Source organism: Phocoena sinus, chromosome 1, assembly GCF_008692025.1.
Source record: "Phocoena sinus isolate mPhoSin1 chromosome 1, mPhoSin1.pri, whole genome shotgun sequence".
Lineage (NCBI taxonomy): Eukaryota > Metazoa > Chordata > Mammalia > Artiodactyla > Phocoenidae > Phocoena > Phocoena sinus.
The window spans coordinates 36,462,915-36,488,210 of record NC_045763.1 but is presented as its reverse complement, the minus strand read 5'-3'; the positions used below and the strand labels follow the sequence as shown (position 1 = coordinate 36,488,210).

Here is a 25,296-nt window from a genome sequence, read left to right as displayed (position 1 = left end):
ACATGATTGGGATCTGGTGGGTCATGGAGACCAAGTGGCCTATCTACTTACATTGCAGCCTAGACCACCTGGACAATTTCCTTTGCTCTGGATTCCTCTCAAAGTTGACAGTCTTTCAGGTCACTCAGTAAATGAGTGGGTTGCAAGACACCCAGATATGATGTATGCTCCCTCAAAAATCCAAGAAAACCACCAAGTACCCAAATTCAACTACTCTAAGACACCATCAACTGAAAGGTGCACCTTTATTTATATTCCACCGCGAAGAATTTTATAAAACACTATCAGTTAAGCCATAGCATACCATTGATTGTAAGATGAATTCCATTTCAGAGATGTTAGAATGTTGGAATTGTGAATGTGCTAAATGCCACTGAATTGTTCATTTTAAAATGATTAATTTTATGTTATGTGAATTTTACCTTAATAAATTATTTTCTTAAATGTGAATCAGTAAAATATGGTATTCTGTCTCTTTCATATGGTAGGAGGTTGTAAGGCAAAGCAACTTGTACTTAGGACGGACATTGTGATGCTCCCTAGAACACTGGCTCTCCAGAAACATCGCTCACATGTATTTTCATGGAGTTTACCTTATCTACCTTGATTTACCAGAAGGGATCAACAGAAGGCTGTCACAGAACTATGTCACTATTTCCTCCTGCTGACAAGGGTTGTCAGAAGTCACCCATTAGCCTTGAGGATCCACTTCTGCTGGCCAGGGAGGCTCAAGGGGGTAGGATTTTGGATGCTCTGGGTCATCTGACTGCTTTCTTTTCTGGTCAACGCTCTGACTTTCAAATATGAGACCTGGCAAGGCTATGAGCTTTTTGTTTTGTTTTAATATTTATTTATTTATTTGGCTGCCGTGTCTCAGCTGTGGCACGCTGGATCTTCATTCCCGCGTGCGGGATCTTCATTGCAGCATTCAGGATCTTTAGTTGCGGCATGCAGGATCTACTTCCCTGACCAGGGATCGAACCCAGGCCCCCTGCATTGGGAGCACTGAGTCTTAACCACTGGACCACCAGGGAAGTCCCAAGGCTGTGAATTCTATTGATACCGCACTACAGTAATTCTCAATATAACACTTTGGATTTGATTTTCAGTTACTATCAGCCCCGTGACTGCAAAAGATAAATTATTTTTATCATAGACAGAGAAAGCCAATGGTTTTGGGACTTGTCTTGAGCCAAACTTTCAGAGTATTAAGCTTCACCTTCTTTTTCGTCATTCTGTCCAGAAAGAAGCCCCTCTTTACAGCAGTTCACAGATCCCATCTGCCCTCCATACTGTTCTGTGGCAGAGACCACTTGGCTCCCCGACACTTTGCCTTCAACGCATCTTTCATTCAGGTGATACTTGATTGCAGATGATAATCTATTGGCAGCAGGCCAAAGGCTACCTTTGATATTAGCTGGATTTTCACTGCCCCAAAATAAATACCAAATTCATGCCTGTTCTGATACCAATTTCTTTATCAGTTAAAGCTCATAGTTCTGAGTTATGTTTTCCAGTTAAAAAAAAAAAAGTAGCCAAAATTGTTCCAAAAAGAATTAGAAAACCAAATGGAGCAATAACCATAGAAAAAGTAAAAATATCGTCATTGAGCTACAATGTTAAAAAGTAACAGGCTGAGAGTTATAAATAGGTGGTTCTAGTCAAACTTCAAGGAACAGATTATTCCTCATTTAAATTAGTTGACTTCAGAGCGTATAAGAAGTTGAAATTTTTCTCAGCTCATGAGAGTAGCACAATATCAGAGCCTAATAAAGAGAGAAACACATTTGAAGGATACATAATTTTCACCTTATATAATCTATTTAAGAAAATAAGGAAAGGCCCATCATGCTGTTCACCAGTCAGGGTGTACGGCAGGGTGGAGCTGGAGGGCGGAGCAGGCAAGGTAAACCAGGATTGGAAAAACCACACTAGGCAAAGGACTGGCATCAAAACCAGGACTGAACTACGTTCATGTGGGTGATTTAGCTCAAGGAGTCTGATCACTAGATATCACGGATTCTGGCAAGATGCCTTCCCCCAAGAGCATGCTGAAAGATGCACAGATGATGGCACAAATCCTGAAGGACATGGAGATTACAGACTCTGAGGCAAGAGTTATAAATCAGATGTTGGAGTTCGCCTTTCAATTTGTGACCACAATTTTAGACGATGTGAAAATTTATTCAAGCCACGCTAAGAAAGCTACTGTTGATGCAGATGACGTGTGATTGGCAATGCAGTGTTGCACTAACCAATCTTTAACCTCTCCTCCCCAAGAGATTTTTTATTAGACGTTGAAGGCAAAGAAATCAAACTCTTTTGCCATTGGTCAAGCCATAGTCAGCCCCTAAAGTGCCACTTGATAGATATTGCTTGACAGTCCAAACTATAAACTTAAATCTTTACCCAAAAAAAGGCATCTGCTCTGCAGGAAGAGTAAATGTTCCACAGTTAAGTGTTGGTTCAGTTAGTAGCAGACCAAGAACGCCCACTCCAGACACACCAACCCCCAAAATCGTGTCCGTTTCAACTAAGGAAGGGACTCCAATGTCCCTCACAGAGCAAAGGTTTATGGTACAGTTACTCACTTCATAGTCCTAGCTGTAAAAGCATCAGTTCCTGCAACAGCAGCAGTTCAGAATGTCGGATTAATCCATCATTAATAGGGTCCCAAAACATTCTTATTAACACCAACGCAATGCCATCACAAAATACTGCCCATGAATCATCAAACACATTAAAAGAAAATGTGAAGGTGATGACGATGATGATGGTGATGACGATGAACATTTGTAATCCAGCCGTAATACATGTAACAGGTATACTTGATCTTGAATCCATTGTAGTGAAATTAAACACACACATGATGTTTTCAAGTCGTTTTAGAAAACTTCAGTAGTAGTTAATGAGTAAATACAGTCACCATACTTTTCAATTAAGATGTTGGATTTTCTTTAATAGGACTAGTAATTGTTTTTCAGCAGACTTTCAGTGTAAAAAATAAATTGTCATTCATGAAAGAAAGAAGGAAAGAAAGAAGAATGGTTCACCATTAGATTATATATCAATTTAACCTATTATATTAATAAATAAAAACATTTTAAATGAATGTCTTGATAAATTCAACACCCATTAATGATATAAAAGAAAAAAATGTCCTAGCATCTAGGAAGAGAACAGCCTTAATTTGATACACTGTTTGTTTTTTTAATTTTATTTATTGATTTATTTATTTATGGCTGCATTGGGTCTTCATTGTTGCGTGGGCTTTCTCTAGTTGTGGCGAACGAGGGCTACTCTTCGTTGTGGTGCACGGGCTTCTCATTGCGGTGGCTTCTCTTGTTGTGGAACACTGGGCGTGCTGGCTCAGTAGTTGTGGCGCACGGGCTTAGTTGCTCCGCGGCATGTGGGATCTTCCCAGACCAGGGCTCAAACCCACATCCCCTGCATTGGCAGGCGGATTCTTAACCACTACGCCACCAGGGAAGTCCCACATTGTTTGTTTTTAATAAAACAATGATAAAAACCTACAGCAAATGCCATACTTAATGGTGAAGCAATAGACACATTCCAATTGAAGTCAGAAACAAGACAAGAATGACCTTTATCACCACTACTTTTAAAATGGTATCACTTATTTTCTCTAATTCAAAATGAGAAGGAAAACACTAAGAGGTATAAACATTAGAAAAGGAGAGGCAAATTGTGATTATTTGCAAATGACACTATTGCTTACATATAAAAACCTAAGAAAATCAATTGTTAAACTATTAGAATTAATAAGAGAATTCAGCAAGGTGACCACATACAAGAGCAACCTAAAAAATAATCAATAGCTTTCCTATATACCAGCAATAACCAATTAGAAAATGTAATAGAAAATAAGATTCCATTCACAATAGCAAGAAAAACTATTAACCACCTAAGAGTAAACCTAAAAATAGAATTTATCTCATGCCCTTACAGATAGTTCAAAATTAGGAAATCCATCAACCTAATTAATCACGTTGATAAAATCAAGTTGAAAACTATACAATTATACAGCAGCTAAGAATATTCAAGAACAGTTTCTGGTAAAAAACACTAAGTAAAACAAGAGACAAAAGATATTTCCTAACTATGATAAAGAGTTGTTTATTTTCTTTTTCTGAGAAACAAAGAGCAAACATCATATTAAAGGCTAAACATTAAATGCACTGCCATTAAAGTCAGGAACAAGGCAGGGACCGTTGCTATCACTCAAAATTGTTTTGTGTAAAAATGAAAGAGAGAATTAGAAAAAGGGAGTAATGGCTTCATACAGCAGACCCCATTCCAGAGTCTGAGAATGCCCCCTGCCATAAACAAGAGGACATGCTTTGACTTTATATTACACAATAGAATGGAAATTGAAATCTTACACAAAGACAGAAACTGATCAAAAGAGGTTATTTTCTTCTTTCCCTATCAAAGCCATTGCCAAGTACTATCCAGATATTACTCATACTGTTCCTGTCCTCTACTTGAAGGAAAGATTTTTAAATTGTCCGAACAGTCCTGAGACCTGTCAAAATTTGAATGAGGGACTTCTCTGGTGGCACAGTGGTTAAGACTGTTCTCCCAATGCAGGGGGCCCGGGTTTGATCGCTGGTCAGGGAACTAGATCTCACATGCCACAACTAAGAGTTCACATGTCACAACTAAGGAGCCCACGTGCCACAACTAAGAAGCCTGTGAGCCGCAACTAAGACCTGGCACAACCAAATTAATTAATTAATTAATTAATTTAAAAACTGAAAGCTTTGATGGGTAGAGTATTCTTGGTTGTAAGTTTTTACCTTTTGTCACTTTAAACATATCATGCCACTCCCTTCTGGCCTGCAGAGTTTCTGCTGAAAAATCAGCTGATAACCTTATGGGGAGTCCCTTATATGTTACTTGTTGCTTTTCCCTTGTTGCTTTTAATATTTTCTCTTTATCTTTAATTTTGGTCAGTTTGATTACTATGGGTCTCAGTGTGTTCCTCCTTGGATTAATCCTGTATGGCCCTCTCTGCACTTCCTGGACTTGAGTGACTGTTTCCTGTCCCATGTTAAGGAAGTTTTCAGCTATCATCTCTTCAAATATTTTCTCAGGCACTTTCTCTCTCTCTTCTCCTTCTGGGACTGATATAATGCGAATGTTGGTGCGTTTGACATTGTCCCAGAAGTCTTAAACTGTCCTCATTTCTTTTTTTTTTTTTTTCCTTTTTAAAATTTTGGCCATAGTACATGGCATGTGGGATCTTAGTTCCCTGACCAGGGATCGAACCCTCACCCCCTGCATTGGAAGGAGGAGTCTTCACAACTGGACTGCTGGGGAAGTCCCTGTCCTCACTTCTTTTCTTTTCTTTTTTTTTTTTTATAAATTTACTTATTTTATTTATTTTATTTTTGGCTGTGTTGGGCCTTCGTTGCTGCATGTGGGTTTTCTCTAGTTGCGGCAAGTGGGGGCTATTCTTCATTGCGGTGCACGGGCTTCTCATTGCGGTCGCTTCTCTTGTTGAAGATCATGGGCTCTAGGTGCGTGGGCTTCAGTAGTTGTGGTGTGTGGGCTTCAGTAGTTGTGGCTCATGGGCTCTAGAGCACAGGCTCAGTAGTTGTGGCACATGGACTTATTTGCTCTGTGGCATGTGGGATCTTCCCGAACTAGGGCTCGAACCCGTGTCCCCTGCATTGGCAGGCGGAATCTTAACCACCACACCACCAGGGAAGCCCTGTTCTCATTTCTTTTCATTCTTTTTGTTTGGTTGGTTTTTGTTCTGTTCCATGGCAGTGATTTCCACCACTCTGTCTTCCAGCTCACTTATCTGTTCTTCTGCTTCATTTATTCTGTATTGATTCCTTCTAGTGTATTTTTCATTTCAGTTATTGTATTCTTCAACTCTGTTTGGTTGTTCTTTACATTTTCTAACTCTTTGTTAAAAACTTCTTGTAACTTCTCACTCTGTGCCTCTATTCTTTTCCCAAGTCCTTTGATTATTTTTACAGTCGCTACCCCTGAACTCTTTCTCAGGTAGATTTTCTATCTCCATGTCACTTAGCTGTTCTGGGGTTTTTATCTTGTTCCTTTGTCTGGAACATATTTCTCTGCCATCTCATTTCATCTAAATTTCTATTTGTATTTTTATGTATGTGGAAGGTTAGTTATGTTTCTCAATCTTGGAGAAGTGGCCCTCTGTAGGGGATGTCCTATGTGTCTCTGCTTGTCACGCAAGGGCCAGGGACCAGCTGGCCCCAGGATAGGTTCTGACCTGCATTTGCAGACTGAGTTGCACAGGCTGCAGGATCATAGTTTTCTTGCTTCTGGTGTCTGCCCTCTGGTGGGTGAGGTGGTCTAGAGACTTGTGCAGGCTCCCTTGTGGGAGGGGCCAGTGTCTGCCCACTGGTGGGTGGAGCTAGGTCTTGGCCCTCTGGTTGGCAGGGCCATGCCAAGGAATGTGTCTAGAGGTGGCTGTGGGCTCAGGAAGTCTTTAGGCAGCCTGTCTGCTGATGGGTGGGGTTGTGTTCCCACCCTGTTGGTTGCTTGGTCTGAGGCACTGGAGCCTACAGGCTGTTGGGTGGGGCCAGGTCTTGGTGCTAATGACCCAAGCAAGATGTCTGCCTCCAACAAGAGTTCAAGTAGATGAACACTCCCTGATATTTCTGCCACCAGCTTTTATGACCCCAGAGAGAGCAATAGCCATCCTCTGCCTCCCCAGGACACACCCCCCAAGACCAGCAGATAGGTCTGGCCCAGGTCAGAAGTCACTGCTTTTGCCCTGGGTCTCGGTGTGTGCGACATCTTGTGTGCACCTCCAAAAGCGGAGTCTCTGTTTCCCCCAGTCCTGTGGAGCTCCTGTACTCGAGCCCCTCTGACCTTCAAAGACAAATGCTCTGGGGGGGTCCTCCTCCCAATGCCAGACCCCCAGGCTGGGGAACCTAAGGGCTCAGAACTCTCACTCCTGTGGGAGAACTTCTGCAATATAATTATTCTCCAGTTTGTGGGCTGCCCACCCAGGAAGTATGGGATTTGAGTATATGGTGAGTGCATCCCTCCTACCATCTTGTTGGGCGTCTTCTTTATGTCTTTGGATGTATAATGGCTTTTTTTGGGGGGTAGGTTCCAGTCTTTTTTATCAATGGTTGTTCTGCAGTTAGTTGTGATTTTGGTGTGCTTGTGAGAGAAGGTGAGCTCAGGGTCCTTCTACTCTGCCATCTTGTCTCCTCTCCAAATCAAGAGAAATATTTTTTAAAAGAGGAAAGATAGAGAGACAGAGAAAGAGAGACAAAGTGACAGAGAGAGAGAGAGATGACGATATGGTGAAATATTTTATAATTGAAAAAAATGGTTTTTATCAACAATAAAAATGAGGCTTACTCACATATTAAATGAAAAGATTTTCAAATTGTCAGACAAAGCAAAGTCTAACCCTGTGTTACCTATAAACACACCTAAAAGAAAGAGATTAGAAAGCGTAAAAATAAAAGAATGGCGGTTTCCCTGGTGGCGCAGTGGTTAAGAATCCGCCTGCCTATGCAGGGGACACGGTTTCCAGCCCTGGTCTGGGAGGATCTCACATGCTGCGGAGCAATTAAGCCCGTGCGCCACAGCCACTGAGCCTGCGCTCTAGAGCCCACGCGCCACAACTACTGAAGCCTGCGTGCCACAACTACTGAGGCCCACGCGCCTAGAGCCTGTGCTCTCAACCAAGAGAAGCCACCGCAACGAGTAGCCCGTGCACAGCAACGAAGAGTAGCCCCTGCTCATCGCAACTAGAGAAAGCCCATGTGTGGTATCGAAGACCCAACGCAGCCAAAAATAAATAAATCAAATAAATAAATTTATTTTTTTTAAAGTCTTAAAAAAAATAAAAGAATGGATAAATATATACCAAGTTAAGATGTAAAATACAAAAACAGCGAGGGTCATGATGTTGGTATCTGTCAAGGTAGAATTCTGACCAAAAAGCTTTAAAAAGAAAAAGGAGGACTTTTTAAAATGTTAATGGTTTTAACAATGGAGATATATACTCAATAACACAGCAGTCAGCTTCCACAAAGTAAAAACTACAGCAGATGCAGACAAAATAGAAACACATTAACAAGAGAAAAGTTTGATACATTACTTTCATTCCAAGACAAAGCAAGTGGATGAAATATGAATAAGGATTTAGGAAACCTAATCCAGTGCTACTGAAAATGTGGTTACAGACTGGTGCAAGTTCATGAACTATGGTTACCAGATGCAGTGAGATAAGAAGCTTGCTCCAGAATATAAATCGATGAACTACTTCCTTCATCTGGAAAGTCTTGCTACCAAAAAAAAAAAAAAAATCAACTGAAACTATTTTGTGCTTAGTGATATAGTAGACTGGCTACTTTGAGTAGCACTGACCTAAAGAACGTAATCGGTATGGTAACTCTTACAAATATATGTCAAACTCTGAATATCAATATTAGAGAATACACTTCCTTTTGAAGTGCACATGGAATGTTCCTAAAAATGGATATCTTAGGACACAAAGAAAACTGGCAATAAACATCAGTCATTATTAGAGAAATGAAAATCAAAACAACTGTGAGATATCACCTCATACCTGTCATCAAAAAGTCCACAAATAATAAATATCAGAGAGGATGTGGAGAAAAAAGAACACTTGCGTACTGTTAGTGGGAATGTGAATTGGTGCAGCCACTACGGAAAACAGTATGGAGTTTCCTCAAAAAATTAAAAATAGAGCTACTGTATGATACAGCAATTCCACTCTTGGGTATATATCTGGAAAAAACAAAAACACTAATTCGAAAATATACATGCACCCCAATGTTCACAGCAGCACTATTTACAATAGCCAAGATATGGAAGCAACCCAGTACCCATCAACAGACAAATGGATAAAGAAGATGTGGTATATATGTATAATGGACTATTACTCAGCCATAAAAAAGAATGAAATTCTGCCATTTGCAGCAGCATGGATGGACTTAGAGAATATTATGTTTAATGGAATAAGACAGACAGAGAAAGATAAATACTGTATGATATGTGGAATCTAAAAAAAAATAAAACAAATGAATGTATATAGCAACAGAAACAGACTCATGGATATAGAAAACAAACTACCAGTGGCTACCACTGTGGGGAGGGGAAGGAGGAGGGGCAAGATAGGGGTATGAGATTAAGAGATACAAACTACTATGTATAAAATAGATAAGGGGCTTCCCTGGTGGCACAGTGGTTGACAGTCTGCCTGCCGATGCAGGGGACACGGGTTCATGCCCCGGTCCAGGAAGATCCCACATGCCGTGGAGCGGCTAGGCCCGTGAGCCATGGCCGCTGAGCCTGCGCGTCCAGAGCCTGTGCTCCGCAACGGGAGAGGCCACAACAGTGAGAGGCCCGCGTACCGCAAAAAAAAAAAAAAAATATATATATATATATAGATAAGCAACAAGGATATATTATAGAGTACAGGAAATTATAGCCATTATCTCATAATACCTTTTAATGGAGTATAATCTGTAAAAATACTGAATCACTATGCCATACACCTGAAACTAATATAATATTGTAAATCAACTGTACTTCAATTAAAAAATAATAAAATAAAATAATGTAAAAAAATTTTAAATGCAAATAATAGACAGCACTCTCTGATTACAATGCTAGAAATTAGTGATAATAATAAAGTTTCTGCCACTTGGAAAAAATTTTAATGTACATACTTTTAAATAATTCCTGCAATGAAGGAAAAATAAAAAAATTCAGAACTCTTGCTAATAGTAAAAATATTACATCTGAATAAATGACCTACAGTAACAAAAGTTATAAGTGTTTAGTGTATGAATTTTCCTCTGATAACTTTTGTTACTGTAGGTCATCAGAGGAAAATTCATACACTAAACACTTATATCAATGAATATGAAAGTAAATAAATGAAACATTGATGTCACAAAGATAGAAAAAGATCAAAGAAAACCAAAGGAAAGCATAAGGAAGGAATTGATAAGAGTGAAAAATTAATGAATTAAAAAAACAGAAACAGAGTAAAAGTAATACAGAAATCAAAAGGCTTATTTGAAAACACTAACAATGTACACAAACTATTAAATAACTTAATTTTTAAAATAAAGTATAAACATACAAACTAAATGACAAGCCAGACATGGCCATCGAAACAGAGCCTGTTAATTTGTACAATTTTATGCAAATAAATATGAAAACTTGATGAAATAGATAATTTTCTAGAAAATTATAATTTATCAAAATTGACCCTCATGGAGATATAAAATCTAAACAGACAGAATTCTGTAGCAATACAAATTTGTAAAACAGAAACCCAACAAAAAATGCATCAGGCCCAAATGGCTTCAAGGGTGATTTACACTAAATCTTTAAAGAAAAAACCTGAATGTTACTTAAACAATTCTAGAGCATAGAAGATGAAGAAACACTTCTAATTTCTTTTTGTGGAGCAAGTATAACAAGTAAATGAATAAAAAAGGTAAAATATTAGTAAACATACCTTAATAGCACATTAAATAAATATATATAACCAAGTGGGGTTTATTTCAGGAATATAAAGATCATTTAACACTAGGATATCTGTTCACATAATGTATCAAATTTATACACCTAGGGAGAAAATGATCTGATAATCTCCATAGATGCTGAAAAGGCATTTGACAAAATTCAAAGCCCATTCATATTAAAGACTCAATAAAAAGAAATTGAGGGATACTTCCCTTACATAGCTTGACCCCAAATTCAGCATCTTAATTAATTAGTGGGCAAACATTAGAGGCTTTCTTGCTGGTGATATAATTTTTAAAAAAAAATTTTTTTTTCCTCCCAGATTCCTGGCACAACAGACCTTCAAAAACCCTTGGAATTTCCTGAGTGATAAAAGTGTCTTCTTAGTTATAACAAGCTCCTTGATACTTGAGTTTATAAAATTAACTCTTGAGTTGATATACTTAATACTTTATAAATTCAAGTTTATGCTAATAAGGAGTTTCATGGTGATGATTCATGGGGGGAGGGGTTTGGTAGCTTCAGGATGGGGTCTGGGGCCAGAGGAACCAAACCAGTGATTAGAGCATTGGGACTCAGCCCCACCCTCAACCTCGGGGAAGGGGATAGGGACTGGAGATTGAGTTCAGTCACCAACCAAGCCAATGGTTTAAAAAACCTCGGCCAGGAGGCTAAGGGAGCTTCCCCAGCTGGTGAACACCTTAATAGGCTTAGGGGATAGTATCTCTTCATCTGGCTGTTCATTAGTATCCTTTGTAATAAAATGGTATTTGTAAATATAGCACTTTCCTCAGTTCTGAGGGTGGTTCTAGTGAATTTCCCACCTGAGGATGTCCTGAGAAGCCCCAAATTTGTATCCAGCCAGACAGAAGTGTGGGTGGCTTGGGGACACCCAGGACCTGATGTGGAGGCAGCCTTGTGGGACTGAAAACCTTAACCTGTGGGATCTTCACTAACTGCAGGTAGGTGGTGTCAGAATTGAATTGAATTGTAGGACACACAGCTGGTATCAGACAGTGTTGGAACTCATTGCAAAAATCAGAAACAAGACAAAGATGTCCACTTTTTTAAATACAAGAGAAAGCAATTAGAGTCATAAGAATTGAAAAAGACAACATAAAGTTACATCCATGTGCAAATAATATAGTTCTAGGAAACTTATAATAAATGGAAAACCTCCTATGAAGAGTAAATGTATTTTGTCAAGTAGCAGGATATAAAATTAACATACAGAAATAAAGAGCTTTGTAACTGAAACAGGAGGGAAGGGGGCAGGGCACAACCTTTGAAAGAATGACATAGCCCGAGGACATGACTGATTACAACCAAATGGGTCCAAGATGGCAGACAAGTCGACTTCCTCTAGACCTTGAGCCTCAGTATAACACATCACTGTAACACATCAGCAAGCTAAATGACACACCCACAGGCGCCATGACAGTTCCAAGGCCGACCATAAGGATCAAAAAGTGAGCAGTGGCCCAATTCCTGGAAATCTCTGCCCCTTCCTGAAATAGCTGGAATACTCCTCCCATGATTAACATATGAAATTACCCACCCCTATAAAAACTGACCACCCCATACCCTGGGGCTGCTCTCACCTTCTGAGATGGCCCACACTCTGTCTGTGGAGTGTGTTCTCTCTAAATAAGTCCTAATAAATGGGTAAGATAAGTTCTTACCTATCACTTTGTCTCTCACTGAATTATTTCTGCAATGAGACATCAAGAACCTGAGCTTCATTAAGTCCTGAAACAAGGTGTGTGATCTCAGTTGGAAGACCATGGGTTTTGGCTGGGTTCGAGTCCTAGCACGTGGGTTCGAGTCCCAATCTGAGGTGCATGGTATCATAACCACTTGGAAGAAATAAAGGAAGAGGAGAGCCCTGATTCCATTTACAATAGCAAAAGCAAAACAAAACAAAACAAAATGCAGGCACAAATTTAGAATTGTGTAAAACTTACATGAGGAAAACTATACAACATTCTTACAGGACAAAAAGTAGGTTTGAACAAATGGGAAAACATACCATGTTATTGATCAGAAGAATCAATATCAGAAAAATATCAATACTTGCCAAGTTAAAAGTTTGTAAACTTAATGTGATCCCAGTAAAAATATCCTCAGGTTATTATTATTTTTTTCTGGAGCCAGACAAGTTGATTATAAGGTTATTTTGGAAAATAAATACAAGACTAGCCAGAAATCTCCGTAAAAAGTAGAGAGGGGCTTCCCTGGTGGCACAGTGGTTGAGAGTCCACCTACTGATGCAGGGGACACGGGTTCGTGTCCCGGTCCGGGAAGATCCCACATGCCGTGGAGCGGCTGGGCCCGTGAGCCATGGCCGCTGAGCCTGTGCGTCCGGAGCCTGTGCTCCGCAACAACAGAGTCCACAACAGTGAGAGGCCCGCGTACCGAAAAAAAAAAAAAAGTAGAGAAATGGTGGACTAGCCTTACCTCACATTGAAACAGTTATAAAAATTCTCCTATTGAATGAAATAATGCTATTTGCAGCAACCTGGATGGACCTAGAGATTATCATTCTAAGTGAAGTAAGTCAGAAAGAGAAAGACAAATACTGTATGATATCACTTACATGTGGAAACTAAAATATGACACAAATGAACTTATTTATGAAACAGAAACAGACTCACAGACATAGAAAACAAACTTAGGGTGACCAAAGGGGAAAGGAGGTGGGGGAGGGTTAAATTAGGAGTTTGGGATTAGCAGATACAAACTACTATATATAAAATAGGTAAACAACAAGGTCCCACTGTATAGCACAGGGAACTATATTCAAAATCCTGTAATAAACCATAATAAACCATTCAGATATATCTGAATCACTTTGCTGTACACCAGAAACTAACACAACATTGTAAATCAACTATACTTCAATTAAAACAAACTCTCTTATTAAAACATTATGGTATTGGTGCATAAACAGACATGTGGCTAATCGAACAGGATATAAAATTCAAAGATAGATTCCAAAGGCATATGGAAATTTAGTGTTTGATAAGCAAATGGTGTTGGAACAACTGATAGCCAAGTGGATAAAGATAAAATTGGATCCTGGGACTTCCCTGGTGGTGCAGTGGTTAAGACTCTGCGCTCCCAATGCAGGGGGCATGGGTTTGCTCCCTGGTCAGGGAACTTGGTCCCACATGCATACTACAACTATGATTTTGCATGCCACAACTAAGGAGCCCAAATGCCACAACTAAGACCTGGCTCAACCAAAAAAAAAGATAAAACTGGATCCATTCCTCACACCTTGCACTTGGATAAATTCCAAGTGGGTCACATATCTAATGTAAAAATATAGTCATACAAATACTAGAAGAAAACAAGTTTTTTACAACTTGGGAATGAAGAGGACTTTCCTAACTATGATACCATATCTGGATTTAATAAAGGAAAGATGGGTAAATTTATCTACCTAAATTTTTAAAAAATTTAAAAATTGCATGTCTGAAATACCATGAGCAATGTAAAAGTTAAATAAAAACCAAGACAAAATTGTAACTAATATCATAAAAGCTCAATATCCCTAATATATAAAATTTTTCTAAATATTGAACAGAAATTCAAATCCTAGTCTAACCCAGTAGTAAATGAGAAAGTTATAGAAAAATAAATGTAAATAGCTCTTAAGTATATGAAAAGATGCTTAACTTTGATATACTACTTGTATAATAAGAAAAATGCATATTAAAACTAAAATGAGATACCATTACTTATTTATCAGATTTGCAAAAATCTCAAACTTGACAACACACTGAGTTGGTGAGACTGTGGAGAGATAGGTACTTTCATGTATTGCTGATGGGGGTGAAAAATGGTACAACCATGGAGGGGGATTTGACAAGAGCTAGCAAAACTATGTGTGCATTTATTCTTTGCCCGAGCAACCTACCTTCTAGGTATATGTAGCTAAGATTAAATGGTAAAAACTTGAAGTGATGAATACTCAAGGCTATTTATTGCAGCACATTTTGTAATAATAAAAGACTGTAAACAACCCACATGTCTATCTGTACAGGACAGGTGAATAAACAATGGCACATACATGCACTGGAATATTAGTCAAATGTAAAAAGAAGAATATCTCTATATATTGCTAAAGAGTGATCTCCAGGATAAAAGTGAAAAAAGCAACATGAAGAAGAGTATGTATAGTATTATACTTTCTGTGTAAGAATGGAAAAAAGTATATATACGTATGAATATATATATATATTTCTATTTTCAAAATTTTAAAGTGCATAAACCAAAACCTAATAAATAAAAATGATTACCTATAAGGAAAAGGATAGGGGTGTATCTCTCTCAATGGACCTTGTTTTATAGTTTTGATATAATAAAATATACACACAGTTAAAAAACAAACTTAACTACAAAAGAAAAAAGCAACAATTCCTCACTACAACCATCACCCTCACAGTTGTCATGCTTTGTACCCAAGCTTTTGCCTTAGAGTCCTATGATTGTTGCAGTAATCGCTTACACTAAGAATGTGAGGGCAAAAGCAAAATGCCGTTAATAGGTGTAAGGAAGACCCTGAAACAAAGGGAAATTTCTATGTCATTTTTTTAAAATTAGGAAGCTCATATTTTAGCTTGGCAATGTACTTTATATGATATCAAGATGAATGCAAAATGAAGGAAAAAATACCTTGTGTTTTATATATATATATATTTTAAATGACCTTAATCTCAGCAGATTTTTGCCTTTGGTTCATATATTTCTGACCAAAAGGTACAATTCTGTTCTGAATGTGCACTCTTAATCTATTCAAGTTCATTTACTCAATTTATTAGTTTTCTTAGACCAGTCTGAATAGCTGATATGTGGCTCTTTGGCTACGACTTTTTCCTTCTGTTTAGAAACCTGATGTCTATTTTGGGAACTAGAAAAAACATAAATTGCTTCAATAGAAAAGACTGTATTTAACTTAAAAAAGAGAGAGAGAGAGAGAGAGAGAGAGAGAAAGAGACAAGACCTACCAACCAAATGCAATATGTAGCTCTTGTTTAGATCCTGATTTAAATAAAGCAACTATAACAAGGCATTTTGAGACAACTGGGGAAAACTGAACATGGACTGATTATTAGATGATATTAAGGAATTAATAATTAATTTTGTTGGGTATGATAATGAAATAGTGGTTATGTTATGGTTATAAAATTAGTCTGTTTATGTTAGAGATTTTTACTGAAGAATTTACAAAGTGAAATGATATGTCTTGGATTGTTTTAAAATACTGCAGCAAAAGAAAAAAAAAAGTAGTGGTGGGTAGGATAGAGTATAAATAACAGGAATAGAATATTGATAATTGTTGAAGCTGGATGATAGGTGCTCGGAGGCTTCTTATACCATTCTTTCTACTTTATGTATGTTTGAAATTTTCCATAATAAAAAGGTATGAATTCTCTCACTCATATGTCTCCCCAGGTGAAGTCATTGAACTCAAAAGAGCAAGATCAAGTGTTAGATCAAATAAAAGTTTTATAACATAAATTACTTTCTTTAAGTTGCTTTCTTTGGTCTTGAAAACCTTTTAACAGATAGAAGTTAAAATATTATGGAAGAATAAAAGACCATTGTCACAGTCTGTTAATCCCATATGCTTCCCATGAGAAGGATAAATAGTTATATGGCAGTTTTATGGGATCCAGGATCCAATATAGAAAATTTTCCCAAAGGGCTCTCTAACACTCCATCCTTCCTTTTCTTCTTCTTGTTTTTTTATTTTTTTAATCAGCGGGGGCAGATGGGGAAAAAATGGAGGCATGAAGTAATCTCCTATTTGACTAGTTAGAGCAAAGTAAAGATGGGGGCTGGTGGCCTTTGGTTTGAGATACTCTGATGTGATAGAAACAAAAGTACATTAAGTCTAAAAGGACTATCATTTGAAATCACCAGGTGAAGCTAACTTTACCCTAATAAATAGAGCACATTTAGAAAGCATGTTATCTTCAGCAAATGGCTCTTTTGCGAACTAGCACCTGGCTTGCTCCTGGACTCCAGGAGAGTATAAAGACACTTAGCCATGAAATACTTGGTGACTATACAACCCCAACGGATCCCAAACCATAAAACAGAGGGCACGTCATCCATCACGTGGAAGTGTTCTTATAAGACCAGGCCTAAGTCTGAATATACATGTAAGTTGCATGAGCTGACTGCTTACATTCCTAGTATGTCTACTCTCATCACTTGCCTCGGCCAATGCCAGTGACCTCACAGAGAGTTTCCTATGATCAATGAGCCAAGAGAAAAATCGTTTAGCCTTTTTACAGAATACTCAGCACAGGACACTGGCAGTGGCCAGAAGTATACTACTGTGTCCTCTATTCCATTCGGAGTGTCCCGGATGGACCGCAGAGAAGGGAATCCTTCTAGTGGGTAGAACTTAAGTAGCACATCTTCTTGTCCACTTGCCTTGTTAGGGAAGATGGTCTGAGGTAAGGCCTCACGGGGACACATAAAAAAGTGGCAAGTTGTTAACTGTATGGTCAGGGACTTGGAAGGAGCAAAATAAGAAAATTGATGACAAGGAAGATTGGAGAAGAGGTATGTAGATGGATTTAAGATGCTCTTAAAATGGGTCTAGACTATGAGAGTATTTATTCATCTTCAGAATGGAGGAGACTTCTCATAACCTGGTAAACAAGATGACCTGTTCTGTGGGTGTCAGTCAGCCTCCCTCCCTAGTCACTCCCTACTTGCTCAATGGATTCATAAATTAAATGGGTTCAATGACATGGACTTCCCCTTACTTTGACATGTTTATTGCCATTACTGAGGCCCAATCTACCAGCAAGAGTCACTAACCCTTAGCCCCCTGCACATGGGGGCAGCCAAGCACCTGGAGGCAGATTGATTACATCACAACATAGTAGTGATTTGACCCCCATTGGAATAGACACTTATTCTGATTTGGATTTGTTTCCCCTGCCCACCATGTCTCTAGCAGCACTACTGCCCAAGGCTTGTTAAGTGCCTTATGCTGTTATGTTATCTCATACGTATGAATCACGTTCATTTAAATGCAAAAAAAAGACACCCGATGCATTTTGAATATCGAATCCCATTAGCCTAGGTTTATCTTATTCTTATGCATGAAAGGAAAAGAGAAAACTTCCAATCATGCCCAATAAAGAGTACATCTGTGAAACTGCAGTATGTCTGGAGTCCTTGAAAATAGCTTTTTCTCAGTTGTTGGAAAGATGCTATTCCCCTGCAGAGACATTATGTTCTAGGTAGTGGAGCCAGAGTACCATATCTGCAACATTTTTCACAAAAGTATAGTGGCTTTTTTAGGCCACACAGGACAGATGCTTGCTCTGTTTGCAGGCATCTACTGAAGGACAGAATAGCAATAGATCATCACTATGTCAAATGAGACTAAACAACCAGGAAACATAATACTTTTTTTCTTTTTTCTGTCTGTGCTGCGTGGCTTGCGGGGTTTTAGTTCGCAGACCAGGGATCAAGCCCGGGCCCCCCGCTGTGGAAGCAAGGAGTCCCAACCACTGGACGGCCAGGGTAGTCCCAGGAAATATAATATTATTTAAACCCTTCTAAAACATTTAGAAAAATGGATAGGCCTTGGAATGTTTTCTTTGTAGATTGGAACAGAGAAAATGGTAGAACTCAAGGCTGTGAGTGCGAAATATTTAGCAGACAGTGTTGTGGCTGGATTAGGGGCAATAGGAAACAAAGGCAGTATGCTTCATTAATGGAGCGGAGATCTTGAATTAAAACATAGGTATTTTTACTAATTTTGTGGCCTCCCTACAGGTATCCAGGTACAGAAAAACTCTTGTTTGAAAAATAGTTTGTTTTAAAAGTGATATAATTACAGAAAGGAGACCTGCTTCCAGATGCAGAAGATACTATACTAGCTTGCTTGGGCTGATGTAACAAAATACTGCAGACCGAGTGGGTTATAAAACAGAAATTTATTTTCTCACAGTTCTGGAGGATAAAAGTCCGAGATCAAGATGTTGGCAGGGTTAGTTTCTTCTGAGACTGCTGTCCTTGGCCTATAGATGGCTGTCTACTCCTTGTGTCTTGACGAGGTCTTCCCTCTTCATGTCTGTGTCAAAATTTCCTCTTATAAAGATACCACTCATAATAGTAACTAATACCCAGATTAGGACCCACCCTAATCACCCCTTTCTAACTTACTTACCTCTTTAAAGATCCTATCTCCAAACACAGTCACATTCTGAAGTAACTGGGGATTAGGAATTCAATATATTGATTTAAAGGGGACACAATTCAGCTCATAGCAAGTACTTTTGTAACCGAGAGTGGGGTCCGGCTGCTCACCGCTGAAAAGCCAATAAAGAGGCAAGGTTGGTGGAAAGGAAAATTTGCTTTCTTTTGGATGCCGCCAACAGGTGGGGAGGGCAGATGCCTGTCCAAAGGCCGACTCCCCCCATTGACAATCGGGGGCGAGAGCTTTTATAGGTGAAGGGAAGGGGCTACGTGCAGAAACAGCACAGGCAGCTCTGACAGTCATCTTGAAATTGGTCATCAAGACCAATGGTCTGATCAGCGTCATCTTGATTAAGTACCGTTAGTCTTCAGTTCCAGGGTCGGTTTGTTCCCATTTCCCTGAGGCCAGTTCTCAGAATTGTGGCAGCTTATGTCATGGCTACAGTCTGGTCTTCATGTAGTTAACTTCTTCCACCTGGTGTGGGTTTCAGTATATGTAAGACAGCTCACAGGATACAGCTCAGAAGATTATCTCTAGCCCTTGAGGAGGAACTAAAGGTCCTTGACTTTGCTTAATGACTAGATTATTATTATTTGGTCTCCTTTGACTCTTTTCCTTTGTTTCTGCATTTTCTTACTTCTCTGATTAAACTTATTCTTTGGCTAAAGTTTTTCCACAGAGAAAAACAGGCAGAGGACCTGGGAGGCATATACCATAGGGTCCTGCTCCATTTCACTTTGAGAATAGATTTATGTACAAGAAGTGATCACTGCAGGGCCCTACCCAGATGCTCTCAGTTCCCCTTTATCTGCTCTGTGCACCTTTCCCCAAGCTTCTGCATGCTTTGCTGCTCAAAGCTTACACTTGCAGCAAAGCATGAATTGCCCTTGGGCATTGGACCCTATAGCTTGGCTTCAGCATACAGAGGGCTGGAAATGCCTGGGAGTCTTACAAGTCCACCTGACTCCCTGCTCCTTTCCTGGGGGAGTGGGGTGTCCTCCAGAAACTCTCTCCATCAGGTCTACATCAGGCTGACAGGAAAGGAAGGATTTAATTAAAAAGGCAGAATGGCCCTAAGGTAACATTTGCAGGGAGAGAGGTAGAAGAAGTCACACTTTGATTAGAAATCCCCACAGCATTAAACATTTTTGAAGAGAGAGGAATATGCCACAACTTATCCTAACTGAACGTGGGGACAAGCCCTTGACTTGGGTGACACCTAGTGTGTGGAAGACACAAAGTCCCGTGTGACCCAGGGGTTCTGCCACGTGGAAATGACCTTCTAATTCTTAGGCTCCCATAAGAGGAGTACAGATTCGGGGATGCAACTTGATTCTGAGCCCACTGAGGAGGTGGGCCCAAGGAATTACTTCCGTTCGGAAGTCAGTATAGGTACTTATTTTTTCCAGAGATCTCTTTGCCTGCAGAAACGAAAACTTCTCCACTCAGTATCTTTGTTAAAAGCTCTGTCTCCCCTTTCCTTTGTAATTCCTCTGTCCCCTTCCAGCATTTCGGTTTTTTTCAATTTGTAAAGCTATGATTCTATTCTTTTGCTCTAAAAATTATGGGCGGCTTTCTGCTACTGTCAGAAGCGCTATCAGAAGAGATTGACTTGAATCTATATTCAGCCATTGGCAGTAAGCAGTAATAAAGGCTACTGCTAGCTCTGTCCCTCCGTATAAAACAAGCCCAAGATCTGGCGGGCAGGGTCACATGTTTGGCAGTATGGCCAACACAGTTAGCAAGGCAGGAGCTGAAGATCTGATTGGTGCGGCTGGCATCGTCTGTGGGGTTGAAGTCAAGGAGTAAGGCAGTGCAGTAGGCATTTTTGTCAGAACCAGGACCAAGGAACTGGCTGGTTCAGCCAGAGTAGCCAGAGGTCAGTGGGATCAGGGCTGAGCAGGCTACCAGTGTGGCCAGAAGATTTCTTACATATAGGCAAGTAAGTAAATACACTGAGAATATTGGGAACCAGGTTTCTCAGTATTGAGGGAGTTACAAATACGGAAAGAGGATAGTCTAGAATAATTCTCTAGGATTGTATTGGAATTGGAGGTATCAGTGAGAACTCATGATTTTTAGTAGATAGATACAAAAAGCGAATATAGATGTATTTGTGAGTGTGTATGAATATGTCCTAGCTCCGCCCATTGAGAAGGTCTAGTAGAAATGGTATCCCATGGCAACAAGGATACCTAGCACCCAAATCTAAATACTATTTTTCCATAAAAGGAAACAGGGCTTCTTACAGAAATGGCTGATTCCAGGACTGGATAAGGAAAAAAAAATAAGAGCCTAGGATATCTTATAGTGTCAGAAAATAAGGAGATGGTCAAAGAACTATGGGAATATGTCAAAAGGAACTTGAGAAAAGGATACAGGTACTACCACTGGTCAAATTAGGGACAATTTGAGCATCAGAGCATATAATGGTAATAATGGATTTTAACTCACCAAATAAAATAGAGATCCATGAGCCCATACTCATATAAATAAATAAATGAGGGAGAATTGAAAACTCTTTATTACAGTAGAATGCCAACTAATAAATGTAGAAGGAAGGGTAGAAGTAGAAAATTATCATTTATCCATCATCATAACAATAATTGATTTATGCAAAAATCATTAATGAATGATAAAACTAATAGGGGAAAGTTTGATGGGGAAACAGGTATTTACATAATCTCAAATTGTGTCCTCACAAAATATTTATTAATTACTTATTAAATATACAAGTACAAGATACTTGTCAGTTAAATTAATAAGGAAAACATACCTGTTAATTACTTTTACAGTGGACAAATCTGGAAGACACCATCTTAACCAAGTGATTAAAAGTTTATATCAACAATAATGGGACAAATCAACATCACGTGCCTCCTGATATGAGAAGAACAAAGCACCACTTCTCAGGTATTCCTGCCCAAAGTATATGATCTGAATCTAATCATTCAAAACATCATACAAACCCAAATCGAGGTACGTTCTACAAAGTAACTGGTCTGCACTCTTTAAGAAATGCCAAGATGATGAAAAGCAAAAAAGACCAAAGAGCTGTTGCATACTGAAGGAGAATAAAGAGATGTAACAACTAAATGCATGATTTTGGATTGGATCTTGGACCTATAAAAGACATCAGGATAATAGGCAAAATGTGAGTGGAGCAAATATATCGCACGGTCAAATTGCTCCAATGTTTATTTTCTGATCTGTTGGTTGGTTATAGTGTGGTTATGTAAGTGAGTACCCTTGCATTGAGGAAATCAACATTGAGGTATTAAGGGGTGGTGTGGGTGTATTAATGAAGCATTGTGTGCAACTTACTTTTAAATGGTTCAGGAAAAAACAAATATCAATATATCTATACATACAGAGAGAGAGAGTAACAATAAGGATTATAAGGCAGTTGTGGCAAAGTGTCAACAACTGGGGAATCTGGATGGATGTATGAGTCCTTTGTACTATTCCTGCAATTTTTCTGTAAGTTTGAAATGATTTCAAAATAAAACTTTTTTTTTCAAAAAGTGATATTCAGTTTTGGGGTTCCAGAATCCTCCTAAAATCTCCACTCTCCATCTCTCAACCAATTCATACTTTCTTCCAGGAAGAAAAGAAAAGATCTCATGCACTCAAGGAGTTGAAGATTTCATTAAATTCTCAGGCAGTCTAGAGAGTTTAAGAAGACCTTCTTCTAAGACAGCAGGCCCCCTTTCCCCAGAGCCAAGCTCTGGTGAGTATCCCAGTCAAGGTATAGAGTTTATAAGCCAGGAAGCTCCCATGTGAGGATTTTATTTTTGGAGAATATTTCTTCCTATTTTATTACATATGCTTCTTCCATTGTCCAACTGGGTTAAGAGATTAGCTTAAGCTTAGCACAGTATCTAATATCCACGGATAAAATACCTTTTTTCTGTCATGTAAGTTTTTGTCCACTTCCTTATTTGGCTTCTGTAATAGATTGGATCAATGCTTCTGGTTCTTCACTCTCTTCCTGTACAAAAGTTATACGTGCATGAGGTTTGTCATGTATTTTGCTACTGCAAAAAAAAAAAAATACTCTGCCTCCCACTAACGGAGGCAGAGCCATAACTGTCTTCTGCACTGATGTTGGGCTTGGCCATGTGGTTTGCTTTGGCCAGTGACATATGAGCAAAAGTGACTGAAGTTTTTAGCTGAGAATTTGAGAAACAGTGCATTTTTTTTTAACTGGGGTATAGTTGTTTTATAACGTTGTATTAGTTTCTACTGTACAGCGAAGTGGAGGTCCCTGTGCTATACAGCAGGTTCTCACTAGTTATCTATTTTATACATATTAGTGTATATATGTCAATCCCAATCTCCCAGAGAAACAGTGCATATTTTCCCACTCTCCACTCTTACACTCCTATGATCCAACATAAGAAGAGAATGTCCAGGTAGCCACTGCCTCTTCAAGTTGGGCCCCAGAAAGACAACATGAGGAGCAGACCTGAGCCAAGGTCATGGCCTACAGACAAGCCCAGCCAATCCAAAGTGAAGCAGATGCCCCAGCTGACCTACAGATTTACAAACAAGAAAAAGAAATGTACAGACATACCTCAGAGATACTTTGGGCTTGATTCCAGACCACCACAACAAAGCGAGTATTGTAATAAAGCAAGTCACACAAATTGTTTTGGTTTCCAAGTGCATATAAAAGTTATATTTACACTATACTGGAGTCTATTAAGTGTGCAATAGCATTAAGTCTAAAAAAGCAATGTACTTTGTTTAATTAAAAAATATTTTGGCTAAAAATTGCTAACCATCATCTGAGCCATCCATGAGAAGTAATCTTTTCGTAACAGTAACATCAAAAATCACTGATCACAGATCATCATAACTAATATAATAATAATGAAAATGTTTGAAATATTGCAAGGATTACCAAAATGTGACACAGAGACACAAAGTGAGCAAATACTGGTGGGAAAATGGCACTGATAGGTTTGTTCAACACAGGGTTGCCACAAACCTTCAATTTGTAAAAAGCACAATATCTGTGAAGTACAATAATGAAACAAAGGTAAGCCTGTATGTTGTTGTGAGCCACTGAGATTTTGGGGGTTGTTTATAATGAACTATTATTAAAGTGATAGCTGACTAATATAAATCATTTGATATTTTTGTAGATTTCCACATTTCTTCTAAAGAAAATGAAGAAAAGAGAGATTCAAACATTTGGAACAAGCTTCAAATAATCAGACCCAATTCACCCACAATTTTAAAAGATACACTCAGAATAGAAATATAATCATATATCCCATCCTGAACTTTTAAAAAACTGATATATTGCACATGTGATTCTCCTCCAGAATAGGTAGTTTCCTACTGATGAGGAAAAGCAATGTATTTCTTGCCAACAGGTTTCCCTCTAACATAGATCAAAGGTCCATGGTGGTTTGTCTGAAGTCTGGAAAAGCCCTCTGACATGGCAGCTTAATTTCAGTTCTCACAAGGGAAGAAAACTCTGAAGCCCATAACCCGTAGAATCTTATAGTATGATAGTGGATGTTGCCTAGATCTGATACCTCCCACACCTCCTCCTAAAAATCAAGCAGACAATTGAGAATAAATAAAAATACCCAGAACTTATCCTCCTAGTGTAACTCTGAGACAGAAGAGACTACACATTCCAATTTAATCAAAAGTGAGGGAGAGAAACACCAGGGACTAGCAGAATTTGTGCTTGAACCCACATAGGTGTGGGAGGGCAGAAGGAGTTGCATGCAAGAGTGAGACTGTGGATGGGTCCTAGCAGCGGCAGAACAAGCGTTCATCCTCAGACAGAGAGGAACCCGTCTTGAAGGGAACTACTGACAGCAGGTCAGAGACTGATGTGTCAAAGCACTAACAATAGACGATTCAAAAGGAAGTGGCTCAAAAGTGCCTGTGACCAAAATTGTAAAGTGTTTGAAAGGTACCAATTCTAAGAGAGAAAAAGAGAGTCACCCTAGAAGACAGCAGTGTCTAGAAGAGGCCTCAGTAGATGTGAAGAGAAGGAAAGAAGTAACTTATAATAAAGATTCTACTTAAATAGATAAGATCTAAGGATCAGAGAAAACGTCACCAGAAATAAAGGTACTATGTATTAAAGAAACAGCTCTACATTTTGGCAACAGAAAGGGAGCCCTTGAACAGAAAATTGGTAAAAATGCCTACACCTTCACTCCTCGCCCTCCAGAAATTCCTTCTTCAAATATATGATCCAGAAAAACCCAATACATTCTAAATATGAACAAGAAAAATTAAAATAAAGCATACATGCAAAGATAAAATGATTGCTAAGAATAAGAATCAGGGACTTCCCTGGTGGCACAGTGGTTAAGAATCTGCCTGCCAATGCAGGGGACATGGGTTCAAGCCCTGGTCCAGGAAGATCCCACATGCCGCGGAGCAACTAAGCCTGTGTGCCACAATTACCAAGTCTACACTCTAGAGCCCACGAACCACAACTACTGAGCCCGTGTGCCACAGCTACTGAAGCCTGTGTGCCTAGAGCCCGTGCT

General features: G+C 39.0%; 1 pseudogene; it reads left to right on the top strand.

Moving 5' to 3' along the window:
* Positions 1 to 2,024: 2,024 nt before the first annotated feature.
* On the top strand, positions 2,025 to 2,799 carry LOC116763784 (annotated as a pseudogene).
* Positions 2,800 to 25,296: the final 22,497 nt, after the last annotated feature.